This window comes from Heliconius melpomene, unplaced genomic scaffold (genome assembly GCF_056956725.1).
Source record: "Heliconius melpomene rosina isolate 202511_hmr_F unplaced genomic scaffold, ASM5695672v1 ptg000026l, whole genome shotgun sequence".
In the NCBI taxonomy this organism is placed as follows: Eukaryota; Metazoa; Arthropoda; class Insecta; order Lepidoptera; family Nymphalidae; genus Heliconius; species Heliconius melpomene.
In genome coordinates, this window is record NW_028181862.1 from 148,999 (window position 1) to 168,145 (window position 19,147).

Genomic DNA, 19,147 nt, shown 5'->3' on the forward strand with positions numbered 1-19,147 from the left:
TAAAATTTCATTTTTAAAGTTAAATTTAATAAAAAGTCGCGCTTTAAAGTACTAGGCGTGCATAAATGTGTAAGAAGTGCGATGTGTGAAAAGGATAGCAACAGTTGAAATAGATATAAACAACGAAGCTCCCTACAAGCGCATAGATCAGACACGTACAGACGTAGCTTATGTTGTAGCACGTTAGAAGACTGCGTAGCCGTTCACAAGAATCCGTAGCGCATAACCAGTTTTTTATTAGAAGGCGTAGTGCTTGCAAGTGCTTGCTACGCCGTCGTTTATATAAAATAACGGCATACAATTTTTAAGTCAGTCTTGTAATAATAAGATAAATAAGACATGCCACTTAAAAGAACTCCTCCGGCTATTTCGCAGAGGTCTACTTCGAAGGATTCTTCGTCCAACTCGAGTAAACTAACGGTTCCGGGACCAGATCCCATCTTGCATCACTGTGACTCGGCACCGGATCTATCTTCGATTGCAGTTAAAAATGTGGAGCGTAAAAAACGAAAGTATTGTGAGGATGACACTAATTTTCTGACTATAATTAAGGAGATGTTTACAGATTTCACAAATGCTATGGATAAAAAGTTTATGGACCTGCGCAATTCCGTGGAAGTCATGAGTGAAAAATACGACTCTTTCTTATCCAAGTTGTCTTCTCTTGAAAAACAACAGATTGAAGACAAAAAAACCATTAAGAAATTGGAAGAAAAAATAGAAACACTAGAACGAAGGTCTCGTACAAATGGAATTGAAATCAGAAATATACCCAAGTTGCAAGGTGAATCTAAGGAAAGCCTATGTGGCTCAATCATCGAACTAGGAAAGAAATTGGATATTAATATTGATCCCAATAATATCAGAGATATATATAGAGTTAACTCTAAAGACAATTCTCAACCTGTTATCGTGGATTTTTCCGGAACACTATTAAAAGAAAAAATCATAAAAGGGGTAAAGAATTTTAACAAGAATAAAATTTCAACTGAAAAACTAAATACGAAGCATTTAAATTATGAAATACCGGTTAAGCCTATATTCGTATCAGAGTGTCTGACTTACAATACTCAAAGATTATTTTATTTGTCTAGAGTATATAAAAAATCTCACGATTACAAATTCTGTTGGACTTCTAACGGTGTAGTATACCTTAGAAAAAATGACAATTCTCCCCAAATTCGTATTACGTGTGATGCTGACCTGGATAATCTAAGGAAGAAAGAATGACTAGCTGTGTTTACTAATTTGTGTTTTTTAAGACTTCTACAGTGGTACATCTCATATTGTCATGTAAGAATATCTGCACTTATGTACACCTATTGTTTATATTTCTATATTATGTTAAAATCAAGCCTTTATTTAACGTATAAAAATTGTAACTATACATACATACATAAACCTACACTTATCATCTACTCACACGTATTTTTAATCTTCAATAACTTTTGTACAAAAATAAAAGCATGTGACACAAAGGTTCTTTTAAGATCTATTGCTACTTACTTATATAAAATTTTATACAGAGGAAAAAATTGTAAAGAGTTTTTTTCGGTTATAGCTATGCCAACATCATTTTATATTTCACAGCATTTCATTAATATATATGATAACGCGATTCGCTGTTATAGAGATATACTTTTAAATCAACGTATTTCTTTTCTAAATTCGATAATATAGAAGACTTGTCTTTAAACATTGATAATGTGGCTATTTCTAAATCAATGGAAGTTGATTTAGAAATATGCCATCAACTATTGTCAAGATCATCAAAGCTACTACTTTTAACCCAGAATATTCGCAGTATTAACTGCAACATATCAGGCTTCGAAGTTCTGCTGTCTAGGCTGAAAGTAGAATGTGATATTCTAGTTCTAACGGAATGTTGGCTGGCTAAAACTGAAGTCATTCCTCCTATCAGCAGCTACTTCTGCAAAGCCTCCACTCGTAACAGTAATCAAAATGATGGTGTTGTAATATATTATAAAAATAATCTTAATGTTTTAATAGAGGAACCTGATTTTATAGAGGCATCCGGCCTTGTGGCAGTACTGGACACACAAACAGTTATTATAGGAATATACCGCTCTCCTTCCTTCATCAATATTGATGGATTTCTTGCATCTCTTGATAAGGTATTACAGAAATACTCTAATTTTAATAATATTGTACTTATTGGGGATGTTAACATTCCAATAAATTTGAATAAAATTAACACACAAGGTGAATGTTATTTAAATCTTGCTGCAATACATGGTATGTTACCAGCACATACATTTATAACGCGAAGCAATTCTGACTCGTGCATTGATCACGTTCTCATTAAAACAAGAACTCCTACTCTTACATTGGTTGCTCATACTACTCTGACTGATCACTACACTGTATTAACTAGTATAGAACTTAATCCTACCCGCAATTATGCCATCTCCACGAAAACCATAGTAGATGTAATAAAACTTAAAGAAGACATTTTTAATATAAACTTTGAAAAGATTTACCTATGTGATGATCCGGAACTAGCCTTAAATTATCTAATTAAATATCTGCAGGATGCCATTAATGCCAATACAAGAGTGCTGAAGCTTTCCAGAAGATGTAGAATTCTAAAACCCTGGATTACTCCGGGTTTACTTCGTTGCATTAAAAACAGAGATAAGCTACACAAAAAGTCTAAGCGACTACCAAATAATGATATTTTAAATTTGACTTTTAAAAGATACAGAACCTTCTGTAATACTATCTTAAAAAATTGTAAAAGAAAATACCAAAAAGAACAAATTGATAACGCAAAAAAAGATAATAAAAAATTATGGCAGGCTATTAAAAATATTATCTATAGAAACAGAGAACCTAATTATCCTAAGGAACTCCTTACAATTTCTTCTTCTCCTCAGAGCTCTTTAAATATTGTAAACGAATTTTTCAGCAATATTGGCCGAAACTTATCTGAAAAAATAGCCCAACAAATCAAGCACCAAAATATACCCCCTTATTGTAACAGCGCCCAACTTACTTCATTTGTTTTGGAAGACACAGATGAAAAAGAAGTAGAATCTCTAATTCGCAATCTAAAACAAGCTTGTACAACAGGACATGATGACATAAGTAACGCATGCTTAAAAGAACACAGTAACTCTCTCGTTGCCCCCTTAACACATATATTCAATTTATGTTTGCGGAACGGAATCTTCCCCAAATCTCTTAAAAAGGCGGTAATCCTTCCAATATTTAAGAATGGAGACAAAAATGACCCTAATAATTACCGACCTATTTCAATACTTCCATCTTTATCAAAGCTATTAGAAAAAATTATTAACTCTCGATTAATTAAATATCTGGACAAAGTTGAATTTCTTGCACATAATCAGTATGGCTTTCGTAGAAATAAATCCACAGAACAATGCGTCCTTTCTCTTACTGAACACATCAGCTCCAACTTGGATAGTGGCAAAAAATGTCTGACTATTTTCTTGGATTTGAGTAAAGCGTTTGATACCATCTCTATTCCCATCTTACTGAAAAAACTAGAATATTTAGGCGTTAGAGGAAATCAACTAAAGCTATTCCAAGATTACCTCTCTGATAGATTTCAACAAGTAAAGGTTGGCAGCTATACTAGCGATGATCTCAAAGTCTCTTTTGGTGTTCCGCAAGGAAGTATTCTTGGTCCCACCCTATTTTTGATCTACATTAATGATCTTACGTCACTGACACTCCTTGATACTAAAATATACTCTTATGCAGACGATACTGCTCTCGTTTTTACTGGACATACGTGGAGGGATGTGTTTCACACGGCACAGTCAGGCTTGGATAACGTCACTAATTGGTTAAGAAGTAATAGTCTTACACTAAATGTAGACAAGACTAAGTATATCTGTTTTAGTATACGTAAAACTAACAATTTTAATAATGTACGTAGCATCATTGCTCACACATGTGATTTAAACACAGGCTGCACGTGCTCTTCTCTGGAACGAAAAACTAACATTAAATATTTAGGCATAATCTTAGACGAAAACCTTCGTTTCAGTGAACACATAAGAAGCTTATCCGATCGTATGAGAAAATTAATCTACATTTTTAAAAATCTCCGACATGTAATTGATTTTCCAACAATGAAACAGATATACTATGCCTTGTGCCAGTCTCTTCTCACTTATTGTATAACAACCTGGGGTGGAGCTGTAAAATCCACTATAAATATTCTTGAGATTTCGCAACGTACTATTCTCAAAGTCGCAACTTTTAGACCACGCTTATATCCTACCTATGAACTTTATCAGTATTGTGAAGTATTAAGCGTTAGACAGTTATATCTGCTATATGTTATCCTCAAGCAACATTCTAAGCTAACTTTTGATCCCAATGTTCTAACTAAGCGTCGAAGTTACATGGTGTGCGATTTACCTACTAATTTAAGAACTTCATTTGTTAAGCATTTTTTCCCTTACATTGGTCCTTACATTTATAACAAAATAAATAAAATTTTAAATGTTTATCATTTAACAAAAGGGTCATGCAAACGAAAGGTGTTCAATTTTCTACATGAGCTCTCTTACGAAGAAACAGAAAACCTGCTTTGTAAAGACAAATAAATTTATTGCTATTTATTTATATATACATATATATCCTTAAATCTCTCACGCTATAATTTAAACACACAACATACACATGCACAAAACAAATAAATAAATATCAAATTATACATCCTCTCACACTCACTCAGGCACAATCTCATAATACACAAAGAGAGGTCACGTCACACTAGAGGCTAATTGTTGAACATTTATATTTTTCAACAGGCTAATTATAAAATTTTCTTGTGGGGATGGGCGCTGTATACCGGAATACAGGCAACTAGTCCGGATACAGAGGAAATCTTTAAACTTTTCTTTATAGTTGTTTAGCCTATGTTTGTATCTAAAACTTATGTTTACTTAAGCAAAGTTGTTTGTAAAGTCAATAAAGTTATTATATTTATATATATATATATATAATATTCTATATACACACTTATGTACAACATAAACATTCTGTATGCGTAATAAAAGCTTATATACTATGCAATATGGATAAAGAAATATCTGGCAATATTTAAACTTCTTAAAGATTATAAAAAAAAATATTAGGTAAATTATTTCAATAAATTTTGAGGTACAAAAAATGAGAGTGCGGTATCCCTTTGCCATACAAGTTACTGTGCGTCAGTGTGAGCGCTACGTCCTTACAGGAAATTCGTACCCACACATCTTTATAGGTACAATCGAGCTCACACTATATTATTCAAACAAGAATATAATTAATTGTAAAGAAAAATGCCTTTTACCGTTTTGATTGTTTCCTTTATTATTTGTCAATTATGATTTTTGACTTTTTTTTATTGAATTTGGATTGAGAATATTTGTATGTGGCCCCATTATAATAATTTCAAATCAGTTTTTTATTTAATTTTTCAATTTGATTATCCATAACTTGATTTTGCTTGTTGCTTAAGCTAACACACTAATTCTTATAATATTACTAGATAAATATGCTCTATTACGCCATTCCGTATATATGATGCTATCATATGATATTATATTTAAAACGCGCGGAGCGCGTGCCAAGTTCTGGGTTTCAGAACTGGCGAGCAGCACCATGTGTTATTTTACACGAACCATTTGAAGCCACTTTTTACCTATTCGTAACTCAAAAACTATTCCACCTAAACCTATCATATCTGGCTCAAATATTTAGACCCCCTACCTGTATACGTGCATAAAATTTCATAAACACAGCTCAAACAGTTATTCAGATAATGACGTCCAAAAATCGTTAATTTTTAGGGGGGTGACTGACCTATAGACCTTAATGTTAACCAAGTTCCAGATGACCTGGAATGGTGAAATTTAGCATCCGGTTAGGTAATTGGGTGTATGTAAAGGGAAAAATCCGAAACTAGTATTTTTTTAATATTTTCTTATAATTTTTCAATAAATAGATTCAATTAGGAACATTTACTTATAGCGCCTGTAGTGAAAGCATAGCAATCAAAGTTCATGATAATTGATTTTTAGGCTTAGCGCCTGCCAACAAAATAAGAGCAATGCATTATTTATATATGTTGCTTTAATTTATGTCACACGTTAGTAAATATTTTATTTCTTTTGTAGACTAACTTCACTATTACTTACGTAAGCCATCTCAAACAACACGATGCTTTCAAGTATATTTTAAGATAAGATATGTCTCCATTTGTAGCTAAAAATGACTCTAATTTATGTCCTGAGAAAGCCTGCCATCATGTGGACTTCAAGGGCTTCACGTAAAAATATACAAATATAATAAATGGATTAACATCTTTTATTATTATTTATTATAATTTAAACATATGTTTTAGTACTTATTATACTAAGAGTATTTGCATATTCGATTAACGTATTTGATATTAAATTATTATTACAATATTTAAGTACTAAGTCCTATATAAGATCCTATAAGGGTTCTGTTTTATTGCTTTCGAGGTACAGAATCCGAAAACAGAAAAAAAATACACTAAAAAATAAATATAAAAAAATAATTATATTGATAGAAATATAAATAAAATTTAATAATAATATACTATCTGTAAGGTCAGTCGTGGCACAGGGGCACAAAGTGTGACTGTAAAACCGACTGGTTGTGAGTTCGATTCCCATTCGAGGAAATGAAATATTTATTTCCTTGAGTTGAGACTTATATTTCCATTTCTTCGCTCTGGTGTCGAGGTAAGGTGCGGCATTGAGTTCCGCCACTCAACACGCAATTCCTCCAGAAATCGGCGGAAAGTGGGGAACGGAGTGTCTTAACTCTAGGTTTCCTCTGCCTACCCTGGTGTGCGCGAAATACATCATGAAGCTGAAAAAAAATATATATTTCCACCAAGGCAAAGCGCGGCATTGAGTTCCGCCACTCAACACGCAATGCCTCCAGAATTCGATGGAAAGTGGAGTTACTGAGTGTTTTAACACTAGGTTCTCTCTGTCTACTCTGCTGTGTGCGGGATACAGCGTGAAGCTGGTTTGATTTTTAATTTGATATATTGTCAGCCTACCAGCTGTCTTAACAGAAGTAATTATAAAGTAATTATTAACAGTAAAAAATTAAGTAATTGTTAATAAAAAAAATAAGAGAAAAAAAGAGAAAATTAAAAATTACTTAACAAAATAATAAAAAATAAATAAATCCGCTTTACGATGCATCCCACACATAGCGGGGTAGACAGAGGGAACCTAGTGTTAAGACACTCAGTTCCCCTCTTTCCATCGGACTCTGGAGGCATTGCGTGTTGAGTTATTCCAACAAAATAATAATATTAGAAAAAAATAATAATAAATATATCAGATTTCTAAACGCAGCATACATTAATTACTTTCTAATCTGACAACTGTCATTTAATCAACAAAATAAAAACTATACTCGAGATTCATAGATAAATATAATCTATTTTCATATATAATTAAATATCGTCTGAAGAGTAATAAAACATAATATTATTGACCATAATAAAAAAGTAAATACCTAATTATATTAGATATATTTTATTGTACGAAGGCGCTCATATTTTAATGGTTTTTTTGGCCTGGGTTTCATAATTTTACTGGTTTTAGGAACACTTGTGAAAACGGCAGAGAACGAAGTCGACCTTGGGATCATATCAATTTAGATTGGTACCGTCAGCACTTAATAAACTTATTGTTTATATTTTTTCCAAGACATGTTGAACAATGAGTCGTTCAATAGAATTGCTTGTGGTTGAAACAAGAACTTACACCGAATTGTTCCAATGCCTCCCGATGGGAGCTGTCTCTTCCATGCTATTGCATATTCTTTGTTTGAGCGTATTGATATACAACAAACTAATAAATTGCGCGAGACTATAGTAGAGTACGTATGTCGTAACTGGAATGATTTAAGTATCTACACTAGCGCTCGAAACGGGAATCCTTACTTTTCTAAAGAAGACATGCTTTGCTTAACTACGTACGGAGCTACTTCCGAAATAAAGGCTGCAGTAGATTTGTACAATATTAAGATAGAAGTGTATTATCACAATGGTGTCCTACTTGGTTTATTCGGCGAAGAGAAATGTCCTATGAAGCACTTACTCTAAACTATGTTTTAAAAAGAGCAACTATTGAGTTTCTTGCCGTAGTAGCTTCCTATAGGAAAAGTACTTGTAATGGGCAAATTGAATAAAGAATATTTTGATTTTGATTACATTATGAATCTTCCTACTTATAATTTCTGTACAAAAACTAATGATATCCCATCAAAAACATAAATGTAAAATGAAAGCCAAGTTTTGTTATAAAACGTATGCTTTCAGCGATAAAAGAAGTGAGATGTAAATGTATGCCAAGTTCAATTGTTAGTCCTGAAATTTATTTTTAACAATATAAAATATTTTATAACAACTGAAAATGCCCATTCTTCTTACAACTTGGAGACTTTATTTATGTGTAAAATCTGACTTGGCTAGTTTTCATATGAATTTACAATAGAATCTGAATAGAATAGAATTTGAATACATTCATTTATATCGATGTAAAGATAACTTTGTATTGGCTAGTTTTCATATGAATTTACAATAGAATCTGAATAGAATAGAATTTGAATACATTCATTTATATCGATGTAAAGATAACTTTGTATTGGCTAGTTTTCATATGAATTTACAATAGAATCTGAATAGAATAGAATTTGAATACATTCATTTATATCGATGTAAATTCATTTGAAAACTAGCCAAGTCAGATATTACACATAAATAAAGTCTCCAAGTTGTAAGAAGAATGGGCATTTTCAGTTGTTATTAAATATTTTATAATGTTAAAAATAAATTTCAGGACTGACCATTGAACTTGGCATACATTTACATCTCACTTCTTTTATCGCTGAAAGCATACGTTTTATTACAGAACTTGGCTTTCATTTTACATTTATGTTTTTGATGGGATACATAATGTACAGATAAAACATACTTGCTGAAAGTAAAGAACAGATTCCATAATCAGCACAAAAAAATCTGAAGGTGTTTTTAAAATTTTCAAAATTGAAGTAGTCTCCTAGACGAGAAATGATTTTTAATACTCCCATACAATATCAAAGATCCTACAAGCCAAACATCAGTTATACACCGCGTAAATATAATGAGAATTTTGTATTTTCTCTCAATCATTCAGTAATGGAACAATAAATAATATATATTTGTTAAAGTAAATCTACAAAATGCTATTCTTTATTTGTCTATCTTTCTTATTTCTTTATATTTTTACCAAAAATTGTGGAAAGGTGTTCCATAAATTTTAGTTTTTGTAACTTGAAAGTGTTTTATTTTATTTACTTGCTCGATATAATAATATTATAAATAAAATAAAATATTTTATTATGTTGGTGACCAGTGCTGCCAACCTTTTTTTTTTTTGACGCTGGGAAATGCTTTTACTCAGACCATCCGCACAAGGATGGTACTGTGGGAGTCATCGTAAAGAAGACCGATACCACACACTAAAACCCAGCGAAACCGCTCCACCAATATAGAGACACCGCAGGATCGCTCGCGCATGCCACTGCGACGCCTCGGTGGAAGGCCCGCAATCTACGAGCCACCTTACCACCTTTCAGAGTGCTCTAGCGATCCTATAGGGGATTCCGCAACCTCCGTGAGTTAGGCACTGGTTCGTCTAGGGTAAAGGGAGTAGGAGATGCTCGTACTGTCTTCTTCTACCCCTTGGTCTCCGACGGCGAAGCGGGTCTGCATTCGCGCTGGACTCGCGTATCCGCTCCGCGGCTTCCTTTAGTGCTATAACAGATGCACAAAAGGAAGTCACAGCAGACTAGTTCCTCTCACTATCCAGTATGGCTCCCACCACACTGTATAGTGAGAGGTCTCCACCGACAACGGCCATCAGGATGTGGCGTTGCGGTGCCCAAGCAGACCATTCAGCCGGGGTATGATGGGCTGAGTCGACGGGTGCATTACATTCGTAGCATGCCGGTGACAGCTCTCGACGTACAATCTGGTGCAGGTATTTGCCAAAGCAACCATGCCCCGTCAATACCTGCACCAATCTGAACGTCAAAACCCCAAAGCTCTTTCGTAACCATCGATCTAAATGCGGGCGAATAGCTTCTACTGTCGCTATGCCTGCCGCCGGGACCTCGAGGTCCAGTTTCCATCGTTAATCTACCGTTTTCTCCTGTTTTTTTTTTAGTAAACTACTGTTTTCTCGTTTCTCGGGGTTAGCAACACTGCATAAGCTAACGAAACTGAGCAAATGAAATAGACGTTCAAAATATAAATAAAATGGTGAACGATATTTACATTTAATAGCCTCATAGAGCTAATGGTAATTAAATAATAAATAATTGAATTTAATTGAATTCTTGATATATGGCGATAATAAATAATACATATATGATTGTTATCATAAATAGCAGCGTTTTACCTGAAATAAAACGTTTATTAATTTACTTACCTTATTCGAAGCTTATTAAATGAGATAGGCACTACGTTTCCCGCCTGTACTTCCTTCTTAGGGCACGCCTTTTTCCCCTGACGTCACTTCCACTTGGCAGTCCCTTCCTTTTGACAGCCGTGGGTAAAAATATTCATTGCGTTTTAGTAAACACCAGGCAGCGATTAATCGCAAGCTTCGAATAAGGTAAGTAAATTAATAAACGTTTTATTTCAGGTAAAACGCTGCTATTAATTTGACTGTCCCTTATTCGAAGCTTATTAAATGAGACGTGTTTGTTATCGCCAGGTGGAAGTGACGAACGCCAATGTGATAGCAGTATAGATCACTTGAAAACTGTATACTACAGTAGTACATAGTATAGGTATATTGAATGCAATATAAACTAGAAAATGTCATAAGGCGTATTCTAACAAATCTACTTTTATATGAATCACAATCATTGAACTCTTACTTTAGAGTGAAAGCAAATTTTATGAGAAATAAATAAAAAGAAAAATTGTTATTATAAAGGTATAACTAGATATTGCTTTCTCATTTTAATGAGAAATTTTATTACAATTATTCATACATTTATCATCAAAATATAATAAACATAATTATTTCAGGCACAATTTATCATCAAAATATAATAAACACAATTATGATTTGTATAATCATAATTGTCAAACCAATTTTTAGAAACAACCGCAGATCTAATGCTTCCGGAGATAGCTAACACGCCCGCATCCTTAAACAAGGATTTGACCTAACCGTCTATTAATGTACGTGACGCGGGTCTGGGCTCACCTCCAATGTTGATAAAAAGGTTAAACGATAGTCTTCTCCGATCTTCAAGTAATGATTTTGTTAATTTTATCTAGAAAACGGGATCCATTTTTTCATTTTCCTTATTAGCCAATAATTTACATCCTGAATACAGATTTATTACGTACAGACACGTAATAGAATCGTAATATTACGTACAGACACGTAATAGAATCGGATTTGACCCAAATGGTGGCCAAAAAACTATAAAATTATCGTCAAGGGTATAATTGTCTGAATCTACTGTTAACAAAGTCAAGTCATGAATTCTTCTTCCTGAACAAAGTAATAGCAGAGCCGCTGTATGTCTTTGCACTTGGAAATACTAATTTTGTCTCTTAACTCTGTAACTCTGTAGCTCCAAATAAGATACCAAGACGTCAATATTTCAAATTGGGGCCTTCATATGACTGATAGCCTACGCACGCTATTGATTTTAAAATGTACTTTAAAAGTACATGGGAACTAAGTTGACCTGATAAATTCGGATGAATTGAAATGATGAATTCGGGTGCGATTTATGAAGCAAAACAGAAGTATATGATAATTTGAAGATTAATGATGTAGATCTGACAAAAAACTAGCAAATTCACTAGCCATTAAGCACAACTTAAGGTGATTTATTTTGTAAGATCTAGACTAAGAAATCTTATCGTTTCCACTCGATATTATAGACCCTACGTGTTGATGAACGCCAAGATTCCCTCAGAAACTTCAACTGGTTAAAGTTCCATCCATCTAGTGTCCCAGACCGCCACACTATCAGACCTCCATTGTCATTTTAAACAATTTCGGAGGAGGTAAGCTTGTGATCATGTCTACGAGAACTTTGTCCAGGCGAGGAATCATGCATGTTCCTGCTAGGGCATGATTTTGACATCCGGCTGCCAACATTCTCGTCTTCGTCGAGGGACTATAAAAAGATAGATTCCATGAGCCTGGTTAAATGACACAGTACCTTGGGAATAAGAAAAACGGTGGGATAACCACGCTAGATTGAAGTTCCAAGTCCGGGAAAAACGCATCATGAAAATCACACCAAGCCTGATCGACGTTTAAATCCAGTGAGACGTAATTAGTCACTACATGAGCTCGACTGAATGCGAACAGGTCTATAAATGGAATTCCCCATTTATGAAAATTTTGTCCGTGCAATCGTGTGTCAAATGCCACTCGAAGCTCTCTTGCAGCCTTGATAAACGATCAGCGTGATTGTTATAAATTCTAGGAATATAAAATGCTTTCATATGAAAGATATTCATTCTTGTGAATATAAGAAAGATATTCTCCAAATGCATTTGCATCTGGTGAATATCTAGAATCAGAAACACCTGATATGTTAGATTCATGAGAGATTCTGATTTTGTTCACCTTCATGACGTGGATGCGCTATCATAGACCTGAATGAGAACAGTACTGCGTTGCATTTCTTTTTGATTGTAATGGAGACGGCGCTCTGTTTGTAACCATGAACCGGCAAGAGTCATAATGCTTAGGTAGGCTCCCCATGCCACATCCAACGCATCGGTAGTGAGAAAATGACAGATTGGATCGAAATGAATCAGTATTGACCGCCTGCAATTTTGTAGTCACCAAAGCAGATTTTCCATTCCAGTCAAAGGGCTAGCATGAAGTATTTAGGTTCGTAGCTTTAAAATTTTTGTTCAAGAATTTCAGAAGCACAACAACAATTACAAAACTGGCAAAATGGAGAATCCCGACAAACTTTTGAAGATTTCTGAGGCTTGTTCGTTGATCCGTCAACATTTGGTTTATTGCTGATACTAACGGGGTAATTCATCTGCAGGTAGACACTATGTTTGTCCAAGGATTCCAATGAATCCCCAAAAACACTAAGCTCTTCTCTGCAACCTTGGATGTTTTTTCGAAATTTATCACCCATCCTAGTTTCTAGTTAGAAAAACTATCACTTTCTGCAATGCCCCTGTAGGATGTTTTTGTCCTGGTTGACTAACAGAAAATCGTCCAAGTAGACGATAATTCTTATTGTTTGCTCACTGAGAATTTGAGTTATCCAATTCGTTATTGCTGCAAATATTTGTGGAGCCATACTCAGCCCGAATGGCAAGCAGGTCATCTCCAGGAGTTCCCCGCGATAATAGAGATGCAGAAATCTCGAGTGGTTCTTTTACCCAATAGGAAGGTGAAAATAGGCTTGTGAGATGTCTATTTTGAACAACCAATCTTTCGGTTGTAAAAATAATATATGCGCTGAACATTTACGAGCTTGAAATGGCGCGTCATGACATATTGGCTTTAAGCCTTTAAAATGAAAATTGGTCGATATGAGCCGTTTCTTTCGGAACCAAAAACATTGACGGTAGAAACCTTGGAGAGATCGTTGCCTTTCCTTTGCTGTTTCATCTTGCTTATGATCTGAGTCATGTTAGTTGATTCGGGCACATGTCATTTTAAATTGACAGTACCGAGGTACACCAGAGGTGGCTTTAGACTGAAAGGTATGCGACACCTCAATATTATTTTTACGACTAGGTTCGGAGCCCCTAGACAAGCTCATTGATCCCGACACTGCGCCAGACGACCGGCTTGAAACTGATCTGATTCAGAATCTCCACCTTTTATTGTCTTTACTTGGAGACGGTGATAATGCTAGTTTTCGTCCAACCTTACCTTGATCACGTTGTCTCGTGTTTTGTCGAAGGGAACTTCCCTTATAACAACTTTGAAAATTGCGGATATCCGGTGCGGCCGAATGAAATGAGGCATGTAGCTGGTAACTTATTAGCCACCTTGCGGAGGGGCTTCATGAGAGCAATGTGGATGCGGGTAACTGCGGTTACACCAAACTGAACCCTGCGAGGGCTAAAAATTTCGATTGGGCCCCTGCGAGGGGCCATGTGACTTTTTTAGAACTGCCTGCGAGGTAAAAGTCACATTTGTTTTCTGGGCAGGCCAGAAACACTTCTTAATTCCACCAGCATGTTCTAAACTACAGTAAACTTTTCTGCGCTGAAAAGATTAGTAGCTGACGGAGAAACCTTGCGAAGACCGCATTTAGCAGCCAAATCCTCAGCCAATGGTCACAGATTAATTGAATTAGATCTGTGGAGCTTTTATGAAAATCGGCAGACGAGCAAAGAGCGCTTATTAAAACGTCATAGTTCGACATGTCGCAATCTTTCGCCCACGACAGTAGATCCCGTAAACCATTTTGTAAAGCTTCCAGTTGCTTAAAAAATAGACATGTTTAAGGCAGCATATGTCTTATCGGCGTGATTGAGATGCCGAGGGTTTTCATAAGAACCTGTTTCTTCATTAATTTCAAGCCCGGAGGAAAAATTGTACCTACAATTTATTGAACGTCCGCGTTTTTGTCATCAAACCAATCACCTTTATCCAAATGTGTATGATCAATAAGTATTGAAGGCCGTTGAAGCCTTAGGAAATAAAGGATTTTCATAAGAGAGAGTCAAATCATTCTTACAATTCACACAGACATAAAGACACAACAGATCTTCCAGAATTTTCATAAACGATCTCATCATTTATACGGTCACTTTCCCCCTGCCATAAACGATATGACATGATCATTATTAAAATCTGCACTCACTTAAAATCAGCCCTCACGTGACAATGGCAATTTCTTTGGAACACGACCTTTCCACTTTCTATTCATTATATTTCTACGGTGTTTACTCTTCGAATCATTTGACGAGGAAGAATTAATTGAACTTAAGGACCTTCGCCGCTGCTGATTCGGTGAGAAAGAAGTTCCCGGAACCACGGACACTACATTGTTTTCCATGCTAAACACAAAAAGGGAACACTATTCTCCTAAACAAGATGAGAGAATGATTAACTTTTAATAAAAATTTATCAATTAGTTACACGAAACAAAGCCGTTAACATTTACGAAAGTAAAACGTTAAAAAAAATATAAGAATAAAAAATCTGAACATAGATTAACAAATTATTTCGGCCTGCTTAGCCATATAATTTCAATATTCAATTTAACATTTAATAAATTAAATGAACGAAATATGAAGTGAAAAGAAAAAATATACATTATTATAATAAAGTAAAAACTTACTTGTATAATAATTTTAGAGTCGGAATACGTACTCCGATGACGACCGACTCGGCGGGAAAATAAAACGCCAATGAATATTTTTACCCACGGCTGTCAAAAGGAAGGGACTGCCAAGTGGAAGTGACGTCAGGGGGAAAAGGCGTGGCCTAAGAAGGAAGTACAGGCGGGAAACGTAGTGCCTATCTCATTTAATAAGCTTCGAATAAGGGACAGTCAAATTAATAATGTTTTGTAATTGACATTTGACACTTGTCATTGATTTGGCGTTTAAAATATCCGTCTATGATTTGGTAGTTAAGTAATGGATTACTATAGAATTATGATTATATTTAATAGATTTATAAAGTTAATGATAATTAAATAATAAAATATATATATATATATATGATTATGACAATAAATAATATTTTATAATTGATAATTGACACTTGTCTAGGATTTGTAGTTTGATACATCTGCCTATGATTTGCTGGCTGGTGATAGAAAACAATGAAATTACGAATATATTTGACTTATAGTATTATTGTAAGGTATAGCGCGCACTAGTGATTTTTGTCACCGTGACTGTTGCGTCACTGTCACCGTGTACATTACACTTAATGAAGGTGCGCGCATTTGGATACGTGACAATTGGGTGACTTTTTGTCCGCGGAGGCCGGCAACACGCCGTTGACGCAACTGTCACCGCGTCCATAGATTTGTATGCCCGTGCGCGCATTACCAACTAAATGTCACTTCGTTCCCACTCCCCCTTGCGGTTTCCATACTAGTCGTCTTCCGCATAAACATGAAACAGCAGCGTGTTGCATTACAGCACCGAATTTTTATTTCAAGAATGGCGTCAAGTTCATCACCAAGGCAAAACGTGTGTTTTCATGAAGATGAAATAGACAATGACAATACTGATTGACGAAATTGAGTTGAGGCCATTGCTCTATGACAAATGAAAAGTTGAAAGCCAATATTTTCTACGTTTGCTTTTTTTTCTATTTCTTAATATAAGTGCACAGACAACCATCTCTTCGAAATTCATTTTATCAAATGTAAAAAATTTCGTCACTGTCATCGCAAGTGCGCGCAGTAGCGAAAAATATGGTGACATGTCAGTGACAAAAAATTTATTGTCACCGTGACAAAAGTCACCAGTGCGCGCTAAGCCTAAATGTATTATATATCCCATCAAAAACATAAATGTAAAAAGAAAGCCAAGTTCTGTAATAAAGCGTATGCTTTCAGCGATAAAAGAAGTGAGATGTAAATGTATGCCAAGTTCAATGGTCAGTCCTGAAATTTATTTTTAACAATATAAAATATTTAATAACAACTGAAAATGCCCATTCTTCTTACAACTTGGGGACTTGTACTGCAGCCTTTATCTCGGAAGTAGCTCCGTACGTAGTTAAGCAAAGCATGTCTTCTTTAGAAGAGTAAGGATTCCCGTTTCGAGCGCTAGTGTAGCTGTGTAGATACTTAAATCATTCCAGTCACGACATACGTACTCTACTATAGTACGATTTATTGTAGAAATATTTACCCTTAGCGCGCACTGGTGACTTTTGTCACGGTGACAATAAATTTTTTGTCACTGACATGTCACCATACTTTTCGCGACTGCGCGCACTTGCGATGACAGTGACGAAATTTTTTACATTTGATAAAATGAATTTCGAAGAGATGGTTGTCTGTGCACTTATATTAAGAAATAGAAAAAAAAGTAAACGTAGAAAATATTGGCTTTCAACTTTTCATTTGTCATAGAGCAATAGTCTCAACTCAATTTCGTCAATCAGCATTGTCATTGTCTATTTCATCTTCATGAAAACACACGTTTTGCCTTGTATATGAACTTGACGCCATTCTTGAAATAAAAATTCGGTGCTGCAATGCAACACGCTGCTGTTTCATGTTTATGCGGAAGACGACTAGTATGGAAACCGCAAGGGGGAGGTGACATTTAGTTGCTAATGCGCGCACGGGCATACAAATCTATGGACACGGTGACAGTTGCGTCACCGGTGTGTTGCCGTCCTCCGCGGACAAAAAGTCACCCAATTGTCTCGTATCCAAATGCGCGCACCTTCATTAAGTGTAATGTACACGGTGACAGTCACGCAACAGTCACGGTGACAAAAATCACTAGTGCGCGCTATACCTTAAAGTCATTTAGGATTCAATATAAATGTTATTGAGGCCAATCGTACAAGGATTATATTTCAATTACTAGCAGACCCGCGAACTTCGTATCGCCTAACAGTCGATTTTTTTTAATATGTATTCTGCTATTAGCGACACCGGGTCAGCTAGTAAGATAAAAAAAATAAAAACTTAAATTATTTTTAATTCTTATAATATTCATTAAAAATTATAATAAAAATAACAATTTCCTATATCTTATTATGATTCCTACTTATTATATTTTATTTTTACTTATTCTAAATTCAGTTTCATTTTCATAGTAGTACTTTATGATACACGTTATTTTTTGCTTGGTTATCTGGCGCGTAAACAAACAGAGCAGATGGTTTTCCAACACGGGAACAGACAACATACAATAGACCATGCGAGAAACATAAGTTTTCTATATTAATACCACAAACACTTAATGACTGCCCCTGGGATTTGTTTATAGTCTGTTCTGTTCTGTTCTTTCTATTATGGCGTTCGGAGCGTGCCAGTTGAGCACAAAATCACTTCGCCAGTGTCACGTTGAATGGAGAACTCATGAAAGAGGTTGTACGGTTAAAAAAAAGTTATAATATTATACAATAGAAAAATGCATGTTTAAGAGAGATCCAGTTAAAATACTGCCTTCACCTATAACAATAAAAAAAAAATTATATATATGTACATATACAATATATAAATAAAGAGGGTTAGTAATATCTATTATTTAACACAAATGTTAGTTTATAGTTTAATTTTGTTATTCTTAATATATTTACATAAAAATTTACATAACGGACTAAACACAAACATTAACAAACACTGAACATTAAGGGGGCGGGGAACTTTATAAGGAAGGATGTCATATAAGGGACGGGTCAATTTAGGACAAGAGAAAAGGAGGTGAGAAGGAGAACCGTCGTCGAGGCCACATTCACACAGAGAGTGATCCCTGACCCTGATCTTAGCCAGATGAACAGGCATACATGCATGCCCAAAACGCAAACGACAAATTGTTGATATAATTCTCCGTTCAGTAAATTTTTGAGTAAAGAACCAAGGTCGCTTTGGGATAGAAGGTTGGATAGAAGCATAGTACTTACCTTTCAGAGACTTTGATCTTTCCCAGAGTTTGCTCCAGGACTCATCTAGATGGGCAGATGCAAGGGACAACAAATCCTGGGCCGAATTAGAAAAGTGATTTAATGTGCCACACTGAGTAGCTAACTTAGCGCAGGAGTCTGCCGATTCATTCCCACTAATTCCAGAATGTCCTGGAATCCAGACTAAAGTAATATCCAAACCCTTTAGATAACATGAGTACAATTCTTCACGAATCCTTAAAACAATTGAAGATCTTAATTTACTATGAAATGGGTTACCTCTTAACGCCATTAAGCAACTTAGCGAGTCAGTAAAAATAACCGTCTGTCTAAAGTCATGGGAATGTGCAAACAGGATTGCTTCTAATAAAGCAACAGCCTCACCTGTAAACACTGAAAATTCGGGAGGACATTTAAATTGTAAAATAATTTTGAATTTTGGGATCCAGCATGCTGCACCAACACAGCCCTCTTTAGAGAGCTTTGATGCATCAGTG